We start from the raw sequence: 20,401 nt of genomic DNA, 5'->3' as shown, positions 1-20,401 counted from the left end.
GCAGTGCTCATTTATGATCACACAAGCATTCCTTAACAACAGAATGCAGTGCATATCGGTAAAGGGTGGATTCTTAATAATACAGTTATTAAAAGTTTAGTTCTTGACTGCACCCGACTACTCCATTATCAATGATCTCCTCTTAGCAAAAAGTCAAGTTTTCATCTTGTGGTTTAGTTGGAACAGGCAAGTACTGTATTTCCCACCAGTCACAGGATCTTCCCCTTCTTTAACTAGAACAATGCTCACAGCTGTTGGGTCATGACTGCAATGATGTGAAACAAGTCCAAAGAGATGCACTGGTATCCTTACATCCATTTTTAGTTGTTTTTAAATATATAATTTAATGACCTACAAATGATGCAGATTCTCACTTAAATATTTTAACTCTTCTTTGGGTTATACCCACTATATTTGTCACACTTTTGCCATTTCAACCCCTGACAGGGCCTGTTCTTGATAGCAGTTCTCCATTGGTTTCTTGATACATTAAAACTCTCCAAATCTCCAATTTCTGACCTCCAGTCTGAAGAAGGGTCTGGACCAGAAACATCACACATTCCTTCCAACACGAGATGCTGCCTGTCCCGCTGAGTTACTCCAGCATTTTCTTTCTATCTCCAATTTCCCAAGATTTGGGACATGATTCTCCCTCAACCCTGTTTGCATCCTTGGTTTTGCACTGATGTGAACCATTTGTGTCCATTTACCTGTATGCAGTATCATTTGGTCTTCGCCTCAATCAGATGAACCTACTGTTTACAGTAATGTGGTATTCAGCAATGCACTTTTTGTTGGCAACAGTCAAAGCTTGCGCACCTTCATCTGGTGGGGAAGATTGTAAATAGTTCAGTTTAGTTTAGTTTAGAGCCATTTTCAGACCAGGGATGGGGCATGAATGAGGAGATTTATCTACATTTGAGAGAACAAATGTGAGGAGATGACAGTTGAAAGACTCAATCAGCAGACAGTGGAGGGAAGGGCCGGAGTGGAGACTGGAGACACAATAGTGGGTACAAAGCCAGGTCCTCAAAGCCTTAGCCAAGTGATACTGCTCAGAATGGTGTCACCTTCAGATGGCCATGTGGTTTATCAGAACGATGGGAGGTGGGGGAAGGCAGATGAAGGAAGGGGACTGGTATTTACCGAGCTTGAATGCAGGTGGGAGGAAGGATTGAGAACGAGGAATCACCTCCAAGATGCAGAAACGATCAGGTCAATGATTGACTAAGAACTAGCGGCAATGGTGAAGTAAGTGGCAGTGAGCATGGGAGAGGGAGGGTGAGATTATTTAGAAAATGAGGCCTCAGGGAGTGCGGTTAGGCCTTATGTTTTTTTTGGTGGGGTTGCCAAAAGGATGAGAGATCAGTAGGGGGATTAAAGTAGTGGCTGCAAACTTAGTGATGTGCTGAGACAATTTGTGTAGGAAAATAACTGCAGGTGCTGGTACAAATCAGAGGTATCACAAAATGCTGGAGTAACTCAGCAGGTCAGGCAGCATCTAGGAGAGGGAATGGGTGACTTTTCGGGTCGAGACCCTTCGGAAGACCCTGCTGCCTGACCTGCTGAGTTACTCCAGCATTTTGTGAAACTTTGCTGAGACAATTTAGTTGTTCTGTAATTGTGGGCCAAAGGGCCCGTACTATTCTTATGTTTGATGAAAGTATTAAAGAAAACAGTAGAGCCACGATTTTGCTTTAATCCAGATACATTTTTGTAAATAGTTCAGTTTAGTTTAGTTTAGAGCTACAACGCAGAAATAGGCCCTGCGGCCCACCGAGTCCACGCCAACCAGCAATCCCCAAACACTTACACCATCCTACACACCACTAGGAACAATTTACAATTTTACCAAGCCAATCAACCTACAAACCTGTACGTCTTTGGAGTGTGGGAGGAAACCGGAGATCCCTGGGGAAAACAGACACAGGTACAAACTCTGTACAGACAAGCACCCGTAGTCAGGATCGAACCCGGGTCTCTGGCGCTGACACGGTTGTCATCTGGATGACTATTACAAAAATCACAAAACTTATCTTTCACCAGCAGCCTCTTAGACAGTAGGATCACAGCAGAGCACCGAGTGCCATGTGCTTTTCAGGAATGTTTCATTTGGTTCATTCTTACCACAGCAACAAGGAATGAACTTCTTTCTTCTATCTCTCTCTTTGTTTATCTTGTCACATACCAATTATATCTGTTTCTCCCTCAACACATTGGGTTCACCTGCTTCTTTTCCAAGTCATTAAACTCAGTGCAACTAAGTAAAGTAATAGTACATAAAATTTGTTTGGTTTATTGTTTCTATAAAAGGCCATCACTCCTTTCAGCCTGAACTTCAATCTCCGAGTTAATTGCAGGTTTAAAACATTGCAGTGTACCGACCACTTTCACAGTTGGCACAATACAGATCATTTTCATTAAGGGAGAATAATCTGCAAGCAAATGCAGCACTGTTCTGTTTCACTGTGTTGCTAGCTGGTGGGGGAGTTTTAGGCGATTGTAAACCCATGGGGTAAAGTGCACATTTCCCCTCTCCCGGTAACATTTAAATCTGATTGGCATGTCGTATTTGCTTCATTCTTGCAAAACAGATAAAGCTGTAGAATTCATGAGAAATATTTGCCCTGACGTCTTGCATACCAAGGAAGTTTGGTAGGTAGACTGTTTTACTTCCATATATAGTGAAACTAATCATTCCTCTCCTTGTGCCAAAGTAAACCTCTCGTAAACATCAATAGGGGTTGTCTACTTCTCCCTGGAAACTGCATTCAAATCTGCAAGTTCCCCAAACAGAAAAATACCAATGTGAACTCAGAATAGCAGATCTTCCCAATGTAGGATATTTGGGTGGAGATGGGCACTCTTAAAGGGACCACGTTACATTTAGACTTTACTTTAGACTTTAGAGATATAGCATGGAAATTGGCCCTTCAGCCCACCGATTCTACGCTCCCCGTACAATTTTACCGAAGCCAATTAACCTACAAACGTGTACGTCTTTGGAATGTGGGAGGAAACCGGAGTGTCCGGATAAAACCCATGCGGTCACAGGAAGAAGGTACAAACTCTATACAGACAGCACCCGTAGTCAGGATTGAACCCGGTTCTCTGGTGTTATAAGGCGCCAACTCTACCGCTGCACCACTGCCTGTAAAGTTGTGAGTTGTTTCGGATTTCATTAAAAAGTGGCACATGAATTAACCCTTATGATTTCCCTCAAATGCTGAGCCTTGTTTCTTTCTTTAGCTTGGTAGGGCATGGATGGAGTGCATTTGCCATCCAGGAAAGGAGTAGATTAAACTATTTAACAGCCGTTTATGCACAAAATAAGAGCAATGATTGTATTTCCTGAAAATTGTACAAGTGGTGTGAGCAGATGTCAGGAAATAAGGTTTAAGCAATCATGAGTGTCAGGATTTACAGTCCAAATTTAGTAACAGTCGGTGATTGTGTTAAATAATAATAAAGGTGGATTTCCCATTCATCTGCTTTGACTTTGGTGGAAGAGCTGCAGATTAAAGGAGACTGTGAAAGATCGGGATGGTGTGTCAAGATCTCAAACTACGTGTGTGTGCGGAAACAGATTTCCAGCACCGCGTTTCCTCATCAGTGATTGCCGAGCAGCTCATTACTTTGGAGCTTTGCATGCCATTTAATTCATCATCTGAAACATATGAAGATAGAGTTTCATGAATCACAACCTAATTTCCTGATTAGTAACTCCATCCCTTAAAGAGATTTAGTATGATTGTATATTTTATTGCAATATTCCCAGGGTATATATGCTGTGTTTATCAGCTCAGTTTATCCGTGATTGTTAAAAAAAAAGCTTGTTTCAGTGACAGACTTGCAATATCTCATTTTTCTGTACAATTCAGACTGATCCATAAACATGAAGCCTTGTCCCTGCTGTCTTCTTTTTTGTTAAAGATACAGCATCGAAACAGGCTTGTGGGCCCACTTAATCCAAGCCCGACCATCAATCACCCATTCATACTAGTCTACGTTATTCCACTTTTGCTACCACTCTCTACCAATTAGGGCCAATTTACATAGGCCACTTAACGAACATACCCACATATCTTTGGGATATGGGAGGAAACCGGAGAACCTGGAGGAAAATTGTCACAGGGAGAACGTGCAAACTCCACACAGGCAACACCCGGGGTTAGGATGGAACCCTGGTCTCTGGCGCTGTGAGGCAGCAGCATCTTTACCAACTGCTGCCTCACAGCCTTGGCCAAAGCTGAGCTTTCACCATGGTGACAGACAGTATTTGTACTAAATCACTTTCTGAGGGATCCATGCTGAAATGGAATGCAAAGCGTGTTATATTAGAGTGTTGATCCTACCTCATACCTCTACTGTCTATTGCTGGGTGTGCACAGCTTGGCAAATCCACCTCCAAATTAATAAACAACCTTATCAAACCCCACCAATGAGCCAAAGCACACCTTCATTTTGTAATTGTGTTGCTTCATCAAAAAAAAAACTCAACAGAATGGAGATTTGACAACCTACCATTCTTGACATGGGGCCAAAAAATATTGATTCTGCATCTGTTTTGTTGGTATTTGGCCCCTGAGAATATGATCTCCTTACTGTAAAAGGAGGGGAATAAGTGAAGAAAGAGCAGAAGGGAAATAAGAGGTGGAAGCTTCGGATTTAAAAATGTGAGCTGGAGAGAGCTCAGTGTCTGGAACAGGAGGAGTGGGATCTGAACGTCTGTCACTGAACACAAACGGCAGCGGATTGTATCCAGTTGGGAATTTTAAAGAATTCCGAGGTTCTATGAAGACCAGAGACAGCGTGGGAATTCCCATAGCCTCCAAACAGAAACTGGATGCCTGACAATTATATAATTAGTTAACAGTTTAAAATAGAAGTAACTGTAAACCATTCTGTAGAAACAAGGAACTGCAGATACTGGTTAATATGCATAAGAGCACAAAGTGCTGGAGTAATTCAGCAGGTCAGGCAGTACCTCTGGAGAACACAAATAGGTGAATTTTCGGGTTGAGACCCTTCTTCAGAATAAAGAAGACATCACATATCGTCGCCTATTCATGTTCTTCAGATATACTGCCTGACCTGCTGAGTTACTCCAGCACTTTGTGTCCTTAACAGTAATGCATATATGCCCATGTTAACCTTGAAAGCCACAAAGTGGGAAATGTGTGAATGATTATGCATAAAGCAACAGAAGTAAGCTGAATCTGACCTGAAATTAAAGTTAATTGTACTTCAGTTACAATGTGGCTGAACAAAGTTCAGCCAAAACATTAGACCACTGACAGGCAAAGTGAATAACATTAATTATCTTGTTACAATGGCGCCTGTCAAGGGGTGGGATATATTAGGCAGGAAGTGAACAGTCAGTTCTTGAAGTTGATGTGTTGGATGCAGGAGAAATGGGCAGGAGTAAAGACCTGAGCGACTTTGACAAGGGCCAAATTGTTATGGCCAGACGACTGGGTCAGAGCATCTCTGAAAAGGCAAGGCTTGTGGGGTGCTCCCGGTCAGCAGTGGTGAGTACCGACCGACAGTGGTCCGAAGAGGGACAAACCACAAACCGGCGACAGGGTGTTGGGCACCCAAGGCTCATCGATGTGCGAGGACAACGAAGGCTATCCCGTCTGGTCCGAACCGACAGAAGGTCTACTGTGGCACAAGTCACAGTAAATTTTAATGGTGGTCACGGGATGAATGTGTCACAATACACAGTGCATCGCACCCTGCTGCGTATGGGGCTGCACACAGAGGACCAACAGCATATTAGGCAGGTGGTCATAATGTTTTGGCTCATCAGGTCATAATGTTTTGGCTGATCGGTGTATTGACATCACTAAAAGGTCCTGCAGTATGGTATTACTCCCTGCAACTGGGTGAAAAGGTCGCTGTGATAACAGGCCAACGGGATTACATCAGTATCTTGGTCAAAGAGTGGCCGATAGATTAAGCTAACAAAATCCTTTATCAGACAAAAGAATTTAGCGGACAAAGCATTTCTTAGCTGTGTGCCTTCACCTAAATAAGCAACTCTTTTGAACCAGTCAGAAATGTTAGGTTATAGGCACCTATTTTAAAAGGGGATACACCCAAATTTACAGGCATCACAAAACGTTACTTCTTTTCTTTAATAATGATAAAAAGTAAAGTAAGCATCCAAAACAATTGTTCAGCCTTTAAATGTTTGAGAGCCATTGGACCATACCCTGGTGGGCATGTTACTGGCTGCATCTGAAGAAAGGTCTAGACACGAAACGTTACCCATTCCTTCTCTCCAGAGATGCTGCCTGTCCCGCTGAGTTACTCCACCATTTTGTGTCTATCTTTGGTGTTGCTGGCTGCGTTCTCTCCTGTAGGACTCGATGCTATTTGCCCTCCCCCTGATTTGTGAAAAACACCTGCAATTGTACCTAGTTTAGTTGAGTTGAGTTTAGTTAAGTTTAATTTTGTCACATGGATCGAGGTATGGTGAAAAGTTTTTCATTGCATGTCATCCAGTCAAGGAAAACTATACATGATGACAAAAGAATGGAGCGATTGTAATGAGTGATTGCAGATCCACTTCTGGGACCAGCAGGCAGAGGGTCGCCAGCTTTTTATAAATCAAAAAATGTATTCAATTATTAAAAATAATATTTACAATACAATAAAACAAAACAGAACCCACCACCATAAAACAAGACACACAAATATACTAAATGAACTACTATACAACTATGTTACAATCCTTGCCCAGGATGTACCCAACCCTCCGCAGTGCCCAGAAATCCCCCAGGGTACCCGTGGACAGCACATAGTCCCTCTCCAAGACTACCCGGGCGCGGACGTAACCTCGGAAAAGGGACAGGCAGCTGGCTCGGGCAGAGCCCTCTTTCGCCTGGTGCCGTGACTCGCAGATGGACAGCTTGGCCAGGCCCAGGAGCAACCCAACCAGGACAATCTTGGCTGTTATCTGTGTGAGTAAGGAGATTACTTGCATTGAAACAATCATGACCTGTCATATGCTGTACCTTAATCAGTCTCATCCGTTGCACTGTGAAAAGACCATGCTTGGGGCAGCTGTATTGCAAAATACTCCAAGGGTTTCTAAACCTGCACTGGCCATCTCCCTGCCCTGCAAACCCTTGCTGTCAATGAACTTTAGGTTGTACTATGTACCACAGCCTGCACCATAATGGTGCGGTTACCTAACAGTACTGAACATTAATTTATTGTATCGTTGTTTATTTTATATTTATTTGTGGTGTTACTGCATTACTGGGGCTGTAAAGCTGCAGCAAGTAAAAAAGTAAGTAAGAGTCTGAAGAAGGGTCTCAACCCGAAACCTCACCTATTCCTTTTCTCCAGAGATGCTGCCTGACTCGCTGAGTTGCTCCAGTATTTTGTGACTATCTTCGGTGTAAACCAGCACCTGCAATTCCTTCCGATACAAATGTCATTATTCTGGTCTGTTTGTGCTGCAGACGACACTATACATAAACAATTGAAAACATGATTGACTTTTGACGAATAACATTCACAGTCCTATTCACCATGCATTGAGATGATGTTTCACTGCAGATTCCACACATATTTCCCATCTGCGGGGCATATCTATCTCAGCTGCTCATGTTGCTATCCATCGCACTTGCAACATAGATGTTATCTTGCCTGCATGTTCCTTGTTCTAACTTTTCTCTCTTGCTTTACTACATGTACGTCTTTCAGGTAGTTATCCAATGCTTTTAGTTTGGCAGCACAGTGACACAGCAGTAGAGTTGCTGCTTCGTGGCGCCAGAGACCCGGGCTCGATCCAGATCTCGGTGTGAAATTTGCACGTTCACCCAGTGACCGCGTGGGTTTCCTCCAGGTTCACCGGTTTCCTTCCACATCCTAAAGATGTGCAGTTTTGTAGATTAATTGGCTTCTGTAAATTGCCACTGGTATGTAAAGTGCAGGCGTGATTGATGGTCAGGGTGGACTCGGTGGGCTGAATGTGCATTGAAATACTATCTCACTGCATGGTGAAGAAGACTGAATGTTGCTAGTTAAGAGTTAAGAATAGTTAAGAGTGTTTAATTGTCATAAGCATAAGCGTAATTGGGCCGAAGGACCCGTTTCCACACTGTATCAATAAACTGAACTAAACCTCACTACATGTACTCTTTCAGAGAGTTATCCAATGCTTTTAGTTTGGCTTTGGATAGTGTCACAGCTTTGTATGCCCTCATGCAATTATGCAGATTTATCCTTCATGCAATAATAATTTCCTCAGACATTCCACATTGGACGGGCATTATGGTCAGCATGCAGGAGTTGGGCTGTAAGATCTATTTCCGTGCAGTCTGGCTCTCTGATTCTGTAAATAATCTGATCTCCGATAAACGAGGCCTTCAGATCTGCAAAACTGCAATTATCTGAGCCTTCTTCAGACAGGAAAATAATTGCTTTGTTCATTCAACACCCAACCCACCTCCAGCTCAGTTACTGAGACGGCACGGCGGCGTAGCGGAAGAGTTGCCGCTTTACACCGCCAGGGACCTGGGTTCAATCCTGACTACGGGTGCTGTCTGTACGGAGTTTGTACATTCTCCCCGTGACCTGCCTGGGTTTTCTCCGGGATCTCCGGTTACCTCCCACACTCCAAAGACGTACAGGTTTGTTGGCTAAATGGCTTAGTATGATTGTAAATTGTCCCTAGTGTGTGTAGGATAGTGTTAGTGTGCGTGGACCACTGGTCGACGCAGACTCGGTGGGCTAAAGAGCCTGTTTTCATGCTGTATCTCTAAACTAAACTAAGCTAAACTAAACCTATGCCACAGCTGTTCAAAGTACAACCTCAGTACAGGTGCTCCCCGACTAACGATGCTTCGACTTATGATATTTTGACTTCCGGCCACGTGATCAGGTGTATTAAATGCATTTCGACGTACGATATTTTCGGTTTGCGATGGGTTTATCGGAACGTAAGTTGAGGAGCACCTGTACTGTAGGCCATATCAGGAACACTCAAGAAGTTTAACAAAGGTGGGAATCGGTTTAACAGGCCTTTCAATGTGTCCAGATTTGGATTTGACTCAATTTTTTCCCCAAGAAAACTAACAAATGACCTAGACTCTTCACAGACATGGTTATGTTTCAAGTGTCCAGTCCTCTCAGGAGCACTGATCTTCTCCAATAATCAAATAAATGTCAAGTGTCCTTAATGTTAATGAACTCAGGGATGAACTTCAACAGCAATGATCCCATTCCTTCTGAGCCATTTTTGTCAATGTTAATAGCATCACGTTTTCCACTGTCCAATGATTCAATAATTTAGATGGCTTCATTATTTTAAATATCTCCATCAAATTCCCTCACAATTTCCTCTGTTCTAAGGACAACAGTCCCAACACCTTCATCTATTTACATAACTGAGGCCCATCATCTTGGAAGCCTTTTAGTAAAACACTTATTCACGTTTACATCCTTCCTAAAGTATAATGCCCATAATTGGATACAATACCTCAGTTGCAGGAAAAAGTGTTTTAGGTTCATCATGACTTCCTTACTCTCCCTCTCTCTGCATTAATTTATGATGCTCAGGATCCTGAATATTTTAACCACATTCTCATTCTGTTCTGCCACATTTAATGCAACGGGCAAACTTAGCCCTGTATCTTTCTGTTCCTGCCCCCCTTCCAAATGAAGCTCATTTGACTCAGAATTAAACATTTCATCCATCGTGCCTGTGCTAACAGTGATGCCTACTGATGCTAATCCCACTTTCCTGCATTAAGACCCATATCCCTCTCAGCTTTTCCCATCCCTACTACATTCCAAACATCTCCTAAATGCCTCCACCACCTCTGGCAGCTCATTTCAGCTCTGAAAAACTTGTCCCTTTAAATTTCTCCCTTCTCACCTGAAACGTGTTCTAGTCTTTCCTTCTCACCAGTTGAAGATAATTTGAAGCAAATGATACCCGCATCTCAGCAGTATCTCTGCGGCACGGTGGCACAGCGGTAGAGTTGCTGCCTTACAGCGAATGCAGCGCCGGAGACTCAGGTTCGATCCTGACTACGGGTGCCGTCTGTACGGAGTTTGTACGTTCTCCCCGTGACCTGCGTGGGTTTTCGCCGAGATCTTCCATTTCCTCCCACACTCCAAAGACGTGCAGGTATGTAGGTTAATTGACTGGGTAAATGTAAAAATTGTCCCTAGTGTGTGTAGGATAGTGTTAATGTGCGGGGATCGCTGGGCGGCGCGGACTCGGTGGGCCGAAGGGCCTGTTTCCGCGCTGTATCTCTAAATCTAAATCTAAAATCTAAATCAGCAGTTGGCAATCTCCCTGAGTCAAGTAAAATAATGTAAAATAATATTTTGATCTAAAAGAGACAGAATAATAATAATTTGAGTTTCATCTCATATGCACAGGTTTAGGTTTAGGTGCTGGTACTATGAATATCATGGTTCCAGCATCACAGACACAGAGACTCGGACAACACATAAAAACATAAACCATGCATAAATTACACATGCACTCTGAAAGTCATTAAAGAGAGAAGACTGCAGAACAAAACAAAATATTGGTGTAAATCATAGTTAGAAAAAAAACACAAGTTGAAGGCAGTGCAAGAGTGGTCTGTAGTTTACTGAAGCTCAGGAAGGATTAGGATTCAACATAAAAAGCCCTGAACAGAGCAAAAAGTTAAGAAAATAACTTTTTTCTGACCTCCAGTTCCCTCCCCTCTACTTTCAGTCTGAAGAAAGGTCTCGACCTGAAATGTCACCCATCCTTTTTCTCCATAATGCTGCCTGGCTCGCTGAGTTACTCCAGCATTTTGTGTCTATCTTCGGTATAAACCAGCATCTACAGTTCCTTTCTCCATAAGAAAATAACTCTATTTGAAATAAACATTTTCTAATGTCCCTTTATCTATAAGAAATAATGAAACATGCTCAATATTTTTTTCAAAAATGTTGGAAATGCGCAGAACAATCAGCCTTGGGGGAGAAAGAAAAGACAATCTATTTTGAATTTAGAACTCTAGTACTACTTCTAACATCCCATCTTGTAGCCCAATCTCGTGCATGTTTCTCTAAATCAGTACGCACTGGGACTTTTTACCCAGTATTTCCCACCGGTAGGCCTCTCCCTCTCTGTTTTGCTATGTACTCTGTTTTGGGATCTGAGAGGGAAAACATATTCGAACATCTTTGCCAGAAGTATAGGCATGCCTCGATACTTGGGAACAACATTTCACTTCATAGTAACAAGGAATTGCATGTGCTGGTTGTACTAAAGAAAGACACGAAGTGCTGGAGTGATGCAGTGGTTCAGGCAGCTTATCCAAAGAACATGGATAGGTGATGTTTCGGGGTGGGAACTTCTTCAGCCTGAAACCTCAGCCCAGTGGTATGAACATCGACTTCTCCAACTTTAGATAGTTCCTCTGTCCTTCCCGTCCCCTCCTCCTTCCCAGATCTCCCTCTATCTTCCTGTCTCCACCTATATCCTTCCTCTGTCCCGCCCCCCTGACATCAGTCTGAAGAAGGGTCTCGACCCGAAACGTCACCCATTCCTTCTCTCCTGAGATGCTGCCTGACCTGCTGAGTTACTCCAGCATTTTGTGAATAAATACCTTTGATTTGTACCAGCATCTGCAGTTATCTTCTTATACCTCACCTATCCAACCATGTTCTCCAGAGATGTTGCCTGACCTTTAGTTTAGTTTAGTTTAGTATAGTTTAGAAATACAGCATGGAAACAGGACCTTCGGCCCACCGAGTCCGTGCCGACCAGCGATCCCCATACATTAACAGTAAACTGAGAACTGAACTAACGTTTCCTGCTCAACAAAACCTTGACTGATAAAGGAAGGCATCCTGTATGTCAAATTTATTCTGGTGAGTTTGTGCTGACTTCCCTTTTAGGTCATTATATCCTTCCTGAACTGGGGAAACCCAAAGCTGCATCAAGGACTCAGATAGGGTCTGACCATGGCTGTTTTTAACTGAGCGTCACTTCCTCCCCTTTGTATTCCAGCAACATAAGATTCATAGGTCTATGCTGTTTACTCCACATACAAGTAATAAAACAGGGGCATGGAATGACACAGCGTGTCCATTTATATCAGTAACTCCAGATGGAAGAATGCATTTTGAACCCGTTTCCTTAAAAGGATATTCATATTCCAGTGGGGTTTCCTCTCAAATTTCATGGTATATGAATTTAAAAAACAATGTTGACATGATATTTTGTTGGATTTTTTCTTAATCAGAAACTCTAAAGCCGCTGTTCATAAGTTCATGTTTCGACCCTGTTTTATATCCAATAACTGCATGGTACCTCAATAGGCAAAGCCTGGTAAACACCCTCCGCTCTGCTACTGCCAATCTCCTGTCCCCTCCCCCCCCCCATCCGGACCAAACTCAGATCCTGGGGGGACAGGGCTTTCTCCATCGCTGCTCCCACCCTATGGAACTCACTACCCCAAACCGTCAGAGACTCCTCCTCACTCACCACATTCAAAACATCACTGAAGTCTCACCTCTTCAGCACTGCCTTCAACCACTGAAGATCACCTCACCTTCTGTCTCTTTCTCTGTTCGTTTACTTATTTATCTATTTATTCACTTCTCTATGTTCTAGAAATCCCTGTAAAGCGTCTTTGAGTGTTTGAAAAGCGCTATATAAATGTAATGCATTATTATTATTATTATAACAATGATCATAAGTTCTAGGACCAGAATTAGGCCATTCGGCTCATTAAGTAAGCACCGCCATTCAATCATGGCTGATCTGTCCCTTCCACCTAATCTCAATCTCCTGCCTTCTCCCCATAACCCCTGACACCAATACTAACCATAAATCTGTCAATCTCTGCCTTAAAAATATCCATTGAGTTGGCTGTGGAATTCTCTGCCTCAGAAGGCAGTGGAGGCCAATTCTCTGAATGCATTCAAGAGAGAGCTAGATAGAGCTCTTAAGCAGAGTCAGGGGGTATGGGGAGAAGGCAGGAATGGGGTACTGATTGAGAATGATCAGCCATGATCACATTGAATGGCGGTGCTGGCTCGAAGGGCCGAATGGCCGCCTCCTGCACCTATTGTCTATTGTCTATTGCCTCCATGGCCCTCCATGGTAATGAATTCCCACAGATTCAAGGCCCTCTGACCAAAGAATGCTATGGTTGGGTATAGTAAGAAAATAACTGCAGATGCTGGCACAAATCGAAGGTATACAACTAACAATACCAATCCCAGTGTAGTGAAATTATATCCTTTATAAGCAAAATCTAATTTGACATGTTTTTCAAAGCCATGACTCATCAAACTACCTCAAAAATGAGGAAAGAGATTAGCCAAGTCCCATGGGCCCACAGATGGGGCGGCGTGTACAGGAGCTGTGTGTCCAGTCACCATGGTGACATTTTTCACTTGGGAGAAGAGCTATTAATCACAGCAGAAATATTACTTAAACTAGCATTAACGGCTTGGGTACTGATGTGGTACAGCTATACCAAACTCAGAATGGTATTGTGCAGCAAGGAACTGCAGATGCTGGTTTACACCAAAGATTGACACAAAATGCTGGAGTAACTCAGCGTGACAGGCAGCATCTCTGGAGAGAAGGAATGGGTGACATTTTGGGTCGAGACCCTTCTTCAGACAGAGTCAGGGTAGAGGGAAACTAGAGATGTGCGGAAGGGGAAGGTATGGAAACAACAGATTAAAACAGACAATGGTCAGGGAAATGTAGAATAGTTCATTGTTGGCTGAAGGGGAAGACGGCAGTGTGGCATACAAACAGTAAAATTAATCATGAGGACAGTGACACTCATCTGAGAACGAGGATGGGGGAGGGACAGAGAGAGAGGGAAAGCAAGGGTTACTTGAAGTTAGAGGAATCAATAGTCATACCGTTGGGGTGAAAGCTGCTCAATATGAGGTGCTGTTCCTTCAATTTACGTTTGGCCTCACTCTGACAGTGGGGGAGGCCTAAGACAGACAAGTCAGTAATGGCATTGGGAGGGGAGTTAGTGTTTGGCAACCGGGAGATCATGCAGGCCCAGGCAAACACCTTCGCTCAGCCCGCCTGGGTCTACTGCTAAACACTTTAACTCCCCCTCCCATACTGACCATTCTGTCCTGTCAGCTGTGGATGATTTCTGGAAAAGCTACTCCTTGTTCATGGATAGTCCTCTTATTCCCATTAAATTGTCCAATTATTACCGCGTAATGACAGTAAAGGATCCAATTTGTCCACAGCAAGCCTGCTCCTTCCACTCTGTGCAACATGCAAACATACAGCTTATTTTCACATCAGATTCATCGGCCATCCGATGATATCATTGTAGTGATATTTGGTGACAGTGCCAACATGCACTAAAATAGCAGAACCAAGGAAGAAAAAACATTCCAGAAGTACAATCAAAGGAAATGGGAAATGAGACATGGTTTACTCGAATGCTAAAAGGTATCTCCATCTGTCAGAAAGCTGATATAATCTTATGCTTCGTAGTAATCGTCCAGAACAGATTTTCAGAAGGTGCTGCAAAGCCTCTAGCCTTGGCCTCTCATGCGGATAAATGAGTCTTGTTCCCGAGCACATTTTTTTCCCGATGAATAATCTTAATTGAATAAGTGGAATCTCTGAGGCAACCGATGGCCTTTGTCACTTGAGAGAGCTGGTAATTTATGTAAGAGCAAGGGATGCAAATAACAGAACTATGAATCAGATAGAAACACTTATCAAAGAGCCACAGAAGCAGCTACTCCACATCCATAGTTCACAGTAATTGGCTGGACACCGGTCTTCAACTCTATCTCAAATCTCGGGGTAATTCTCCAGCCACCTCATGAAAAATGTGGATGCAGTATTCTTGCTCATATCTGTATAATTATCTCCTACTGAAAGGACTAGTTAAACATGTTCAGTTTGTCCTCCATTTTTCTCCTGACAGCCTGATTCTTGGCGAAATACAAAAGTTTGAAAGCCATCAGCTACCTTGCTCAATATTTCATGTCCACAACTGTTATCAGGCAGTTCCATGGTGACGTGAATCACAGCAAGGTCAATACTGTTCTCTGCACATGTATAAGTTCTAATTACGGTCACTAGATAGCATGTAGCAGGGGAAGCTTGGCTGATTTTCCTTGCTCCATCTGCAACGCACAGACCTTAATATTGCTCTGTCCCAACTAAGCAAATTCAGCACTGGCCCATCCATGTAGCCTTCCAGTCTGCATGCCACTCAGCAGACACTCTGTCTAAATGGTGTCTTTACCCAATTTGCCTGTAGGATAAAGTAGTATTTGGACAATTCGCAGACTACAAGATGCCAAGTCTGAAATAATGAAAAGGATCCTGTTAACTGTCTGACAAACAAAGAACTGGAGGAGACACAAGAAACTGCAGACCCTGGAATCTTGAACTAAACACAAGGTGCTGGAGGAACTCAATGGGTCAGGCAGCCTCTGTGGAGGGAAGGGCAGGCAACATTTCGGGTCAGCACCCTTCTTCGGTACTTGATGGATTGAGAACTCTAGTTTAATTTATTTTAGTTTATTATCACATGTAGCAAGGTACAGTGAAAAGCTTTTATTCGTACGTATAAGCAAAATAAGCTAAGAATCACACAAAATCAAAGGATCAACTTCAGATGTAACCGAAGATGGCGGCGCTGCCCTAGCAGCTGCGGCTTACCTGCAGTCCGTTTGTCTTTGTGTTTTTGTTGGGGGATTTTGTCTTAATTGTAAATGTGATGTCGTGTTTTTGTGGTTGTGTACTATGTGTGTGTGTGGGGGGGAGGGAGGAACTGTAAAATTGTATATTTGTCCCTTCCGAACGGAGACCCGACCTTTGTTTTCTAGGTCGGGTCTCCGTTCCTGCTGCGGCCTACCATCGGCCAAACTCCTGGAGCTGGCGGCCTCCAGGGCTCTGGTTCGCAGAGCCCGCGGACCAGACTCACCATCAGCGGAGCCGGCCGTTCTCGGAGGCTGCGGGAGCGGCTGCGACTCGCCTTAGGCTCGGGCCGCGTGGATGCCGACATCGGGAGCTCCGGCAGCGGCAGCGTGTTCGCCCGCCCCGGATCGCGGGGCTTGGGTCGGCCCGCCGCGGACATTACACCGTCCGGCGCGGCCTGAAATAGGCCATGGAATTTTCTCTGCTCGGCGGGGGCTTCAATGTCGGGAGCCCCGACCGCCCCGACTTGCAGCGGGGCTTGGGTCAGCCCGTTGCGGACATTTCACCATCCGGCGCAGCCTGGAACATGGCAACGACAACAGCCTGACCGCAGGAGAAGACGGCAGGGGAAGAGAAAAGACATTCTGGCCTTCCATCACAGTGAGGAGGGGACTGGAGGAGACTCACTGTGATGGATGTTTCTTTTTGGGGGGTTTTGTGTTGGTTGGGGTTGTGTAATTTGCTTATTTTATTGCTCTTATTGTTGGACTGTGGGTGACGAAATTTCGTCCAAAAAACTTGTTTTTTGGATGACAAATAAAGATATCTTGAATCTTGAATCAACTCTGTGTGCACATACACACACGGTGTATAGATACATGATAAAGGGAATAACGTTTAGTGCAAGATAAAGCCCAGTCAAGTCGTTGTTTCTGTCAACAGGAGCACAATAATGTGTTTGGCATTGTTTGCATTATTACATCATACTTTACTTACAAAGTGAAAGATTCACCACACATTATTTTTTCTCTTTTAACTGCGGAAGTTTATGCCTCCTTTAAAATATTTTTCATGAATCGACATTTTATTTTATCAAAATGTACCTGTTTTCTGCAGATGCTGCAGATAAACTGCAGATGCTGACTTACCAAATAAGGCACAAAGTTCCAGAGTAACTTAGCGGGCCATGCAGCACCTCTGGAGAACATGGATAGGTGACATTCCAGGTCGGGACTCATTCTTCAGATTCCTAGGTGATGGTTTGTGTTGGAACCTTTCTTCAGATTCAGATGAAGGGTTCTGACCTGAAACATCACCTAGTCAAGTCAAGTCAAGTCAAATTTATTTGTCACATACACATACTCGATGTGCAGTGAAATGAAAGTGGCAATGCCTGCGGGTTGTGCACAAAAAGAATTACAGTTACAGCATATAAATAAAGTTAATAAGTTACTAAACATAGCACAAAAAGTGTCGACAAAAATTTAGTCTCTGGGGTTATCAAAGTTGACAGTCCTGATGGCCTGTGGGAAGAAGCTCCGTCTCATCCTCTCCGTTTTCACAGCGTGACAGCGGAGGCGTTTGCCTGACCGTAGCATCTGGAACAGTCCGTTACTGGGGTGGCAGGGGTCCCTCATGATCTTGCTTGCTCTGGATCTGCACCTCCTGATGTATAGGTCCTGCAGGGGGATGAGTGTAGTTCCCATGGTGCGTTCTGCCGAACGCACTACTCTCTGCAGGGCCATCCTGTCCTGGGCAGAGCTGTTCCCAAACCAGACTGTAATGTTGCCGGACAGGATGCTCTCTACAGCCCCAGAGTAGAAGCAATGAAGGATCTTCAGCGACACTCTGAATTTCCTCAGTTGTCTAAGGTGGTAAAGGCGCTGCTTAGCCTTACCCACCAGTGCGGCAATGTGCGTTGCCCACGTCAGATCCTCTGCGATGCGGACTCCCAAGTATTTGAAACTGCTCACCCTATCCACAATAGACCCATTTATCTCCAGTGGCGTGTACGTCCTTGGATGTTTAGCCCTTCTGAAGTCCACAATCAGCTCCTTTGTTTTAGTGACATTCAAGAGGAGGCTATTGTCCTGACACCAGAGTGCCAGATCAGCCACCTCCTCCCGGTAGGCCTTCTCATCGTTGTTGGAGATCCGGCCCACCACCACAGTGTCATCAGCAAACTTGATGATGGAGTTTGAGCTGAACCTGGCCCTACAGTCATGTGTGTACAGGGAGTACAGTAGGGGGCTAAGGACGCAGCCCTGGGGGGATCCTATGTTCAGGGTGAGGGAGCTAGATGTGTGTTCCCCCATCCTGACCACTTGGGGCCTGGCAGTGAGAAAGTCCAGGACCCAGGCACACAGAGGGGTGCTAAGCCCCAGTTCCAGCAGCTTTTCAACCAGTCTGCTGGGGACTATTGTGTTGAATGCTGAACTAAAGTCAATGAACAGCATCCTCACATAGCCCCCCTGGCTGTCCAGATGAGAGAGAGCGGTGTGTAGAACCTGGGAGACCGCATCATCCGTGGACCTGTTCGGACGGTATGCGAACTGTAGTGGGTCCATGTTGCGAGGAAGGAGGGCGCAGATGTGCTTCTTGACTAGCCTCTCCAAGCATTTCATGACAACCGAGGTGAGGGCCACCGGTCGGTAGTCATTTAAACACGCTGGAGAGGCATTCTTTGGCACCGGTACAATGATGGATCTTTTGAAGCATGCAGGGACCACGGACTTTGCCAAGGAGAGGTTGAATATTGTGGTGAGCACTGGAGCAAGCTGAGTAGCACAAGACTTTAGTACTCGCCCATGTTCTCCAGAGATGCTGCCTGGCCCATTGAGTTACTCCAGAACTTTGTGTCTTATTTTGTACATGTTTTCTGTTGTGAATTGGAAAACAAGGATATTTTATATCTAATGTCAAGTAAACTTGTTTAGTTCTGGAACATCAAACATTAGTTTGCAAACTAAGTTTGCTCTTTATTGTTTAGAATACTCCCTGTTCACAAAAAGGCATTCAAGCTAAGAAAATCCTTGGGCACAATTAATATGCTTCCCTACCATTGATCAGTTGTAAATCGGATTGAGGGACTCATGGCTTGTCATCGCCCTCTTCATGTTAATGGAGAAATGTCCTTGGGTAATTTGTAAGATGTTATTTTCTAACAATATGAAAAACAGAAAATACTGGAAATACTTAGCAGGTCGGGCAGCATCTGTGGAAAGTGATGTAGGATCTTTGCCCTGAAACACTGACTCTCTTTTTTACAGATGCTACCTAATCTGAAAAGGGTGCAGAGAAGATTTACGGGGATGTTGCCAGGACTCGAAGGCCTGAGCTATACCTGAGGTATAGCTGAGATATAGGGCACTTTCCCATTACAAATATAACATTGTTGTCCAAGTCTTAACATGTCAACTTTACACCGTGAATGATGTGGATGTTATTAACAATGGATTATAATGCATAAGCATTCATTGTTGATGTTGTTCAAAGGTTTAGAAGATAAATTCAAGCTCAATGATTGACATTCAACCACTGTAAATCCGATTGAATGCTATTCTTAGATTATCTTACTGCTTTGAGAATTGAATTCCATGGCGATCTATAGTTCTCTGAAACTCTAATATGATTCTCTTACTGGAAGCTTCATTTTTATTTATTCTAGACAGGTATCTGAAAAATACACATTTTATTGTCATGCAATATAAATCCCGTACCAACGTGATGTTGATATCTGAATGTAGGAATCTTCTGATATTGGAAGAATAAAACTGGTAGATTGGGCCAGAATATTGTGTACAATCCAAGGACATCTCCATTGTGGGCACAGAGTGCTGGAGTAACTCAGTGGGTCAGGCAGCATCTCTGAGAACATGGGTAGGTGATGGTTTGGGTCGGGACCCTTCTTCACATCTCCATAGTACTGGGTATCTCTCCAATGCTCCCTGTTTCAAACACTCAAGATCCTCAATGAGAATCTTATGCGGCACGGTGGCGCAGCGGTAGAGTTGCTGCCTTACAGCAAATGCAGCGCCGGAGACTCAGGTTCGATCCTGACTACGGGTGCTGTCTGTACGGAGTTTGTACGTTCTCCCCGTGGCCTGCGTGGGTTTTCTCCGAGATCTTCGGTTTCCTCCCACACTCCAAAGGTGTACAGGTTTGTAGGTTAATTGTCTGGGCAAATGTTTTTAAAAAATTGTCCCTAGTGGGTGTAGGATAGTGTTAATGTGCGGGGATCGCTGGGTGGCGCGGACCCGGTGGGCCGAAGGGCCTGTTTCTGCGCGGTATCTCTAAATCTAAACCTAAAAAAAAGAAAGAAATTCACCTCATCTCAAAACCAAATGGTGGTGATGAGAGTATGAGTGGTAGTGACACCTAGCTTTTAAACAATAATCGTCCCATAACTGGAGACATCTTCTCTACCCTAAATTAAAGTACGTTGGTTGTGCTGAATGGGATACTTCATTGCAAGATGCACTCTTTCATCAGATACAACCAGGCCAGTCGAATGTGGGAATTCCAGTGAGACAGTGGATAAACATTCAGATACAACAAAGATTAGATACAACAGCTTGCGTTTACTAAGCCCTTTCAACACCGCAAAACATCCCAGTCACTTTGTGCTGCCAATCAGATATGATATAAAGCAGGAACCAATAACCAAACCCTGATCGGCAAAGTTCAATTAGGGATTATCTTAAAGAACAAGAAGAGATGGCATCGTAGAGTCGGAGATAG

At 44.0% G+C, this 20,401-nt stretch overlaps 1 protein-coding gene across 4 annotated transcripts in view; it reads left to right on the top strand.

Moving 5' to 3' along the window:
• The window catches only part of LOC144608796 (cell surface glycoprotein MUC18-like), a 159,144-nt gene that overhangs the window by 10,190 nt on the left and 128,553 nt on the right, over window positions 1–20,401 (top strand). For 2 of the 4 annotated variants that reach the window (XM_078426903.1, XM_078426904.1), the window contains exon 2: window positions 18,931–19,009. The exons of the other annotated variants lie outside the window; for them this stretch is intronic. The gene's annotated coding sequence lies outside the window, so the exon portion shown is untranslated. The remainder of the gene's footprint in view (window positions 1–18,930; window positions 19,010–20,401) is intronic. 4 annotated transcript variants of the gene reach the window in all.

Source organism: Rhinoraja longicauda, chromosome 32 (assembly GCF_053455715.1).
Source record: "Rhinoraja longicauda isolate Sanriku21f chromosome 32, sRhiLon1.1, whole genome shotgun sequence".
NCBI lineage: Eukaryota > Metazoa > Chordata > Chondrichthyes > Rajiformes > Arhynchobatidae > Rhinoraja > Rhinoraja longicauda.
This window is presented reverse-complemented; position numbering and strand designations above follow the sequence as displayed.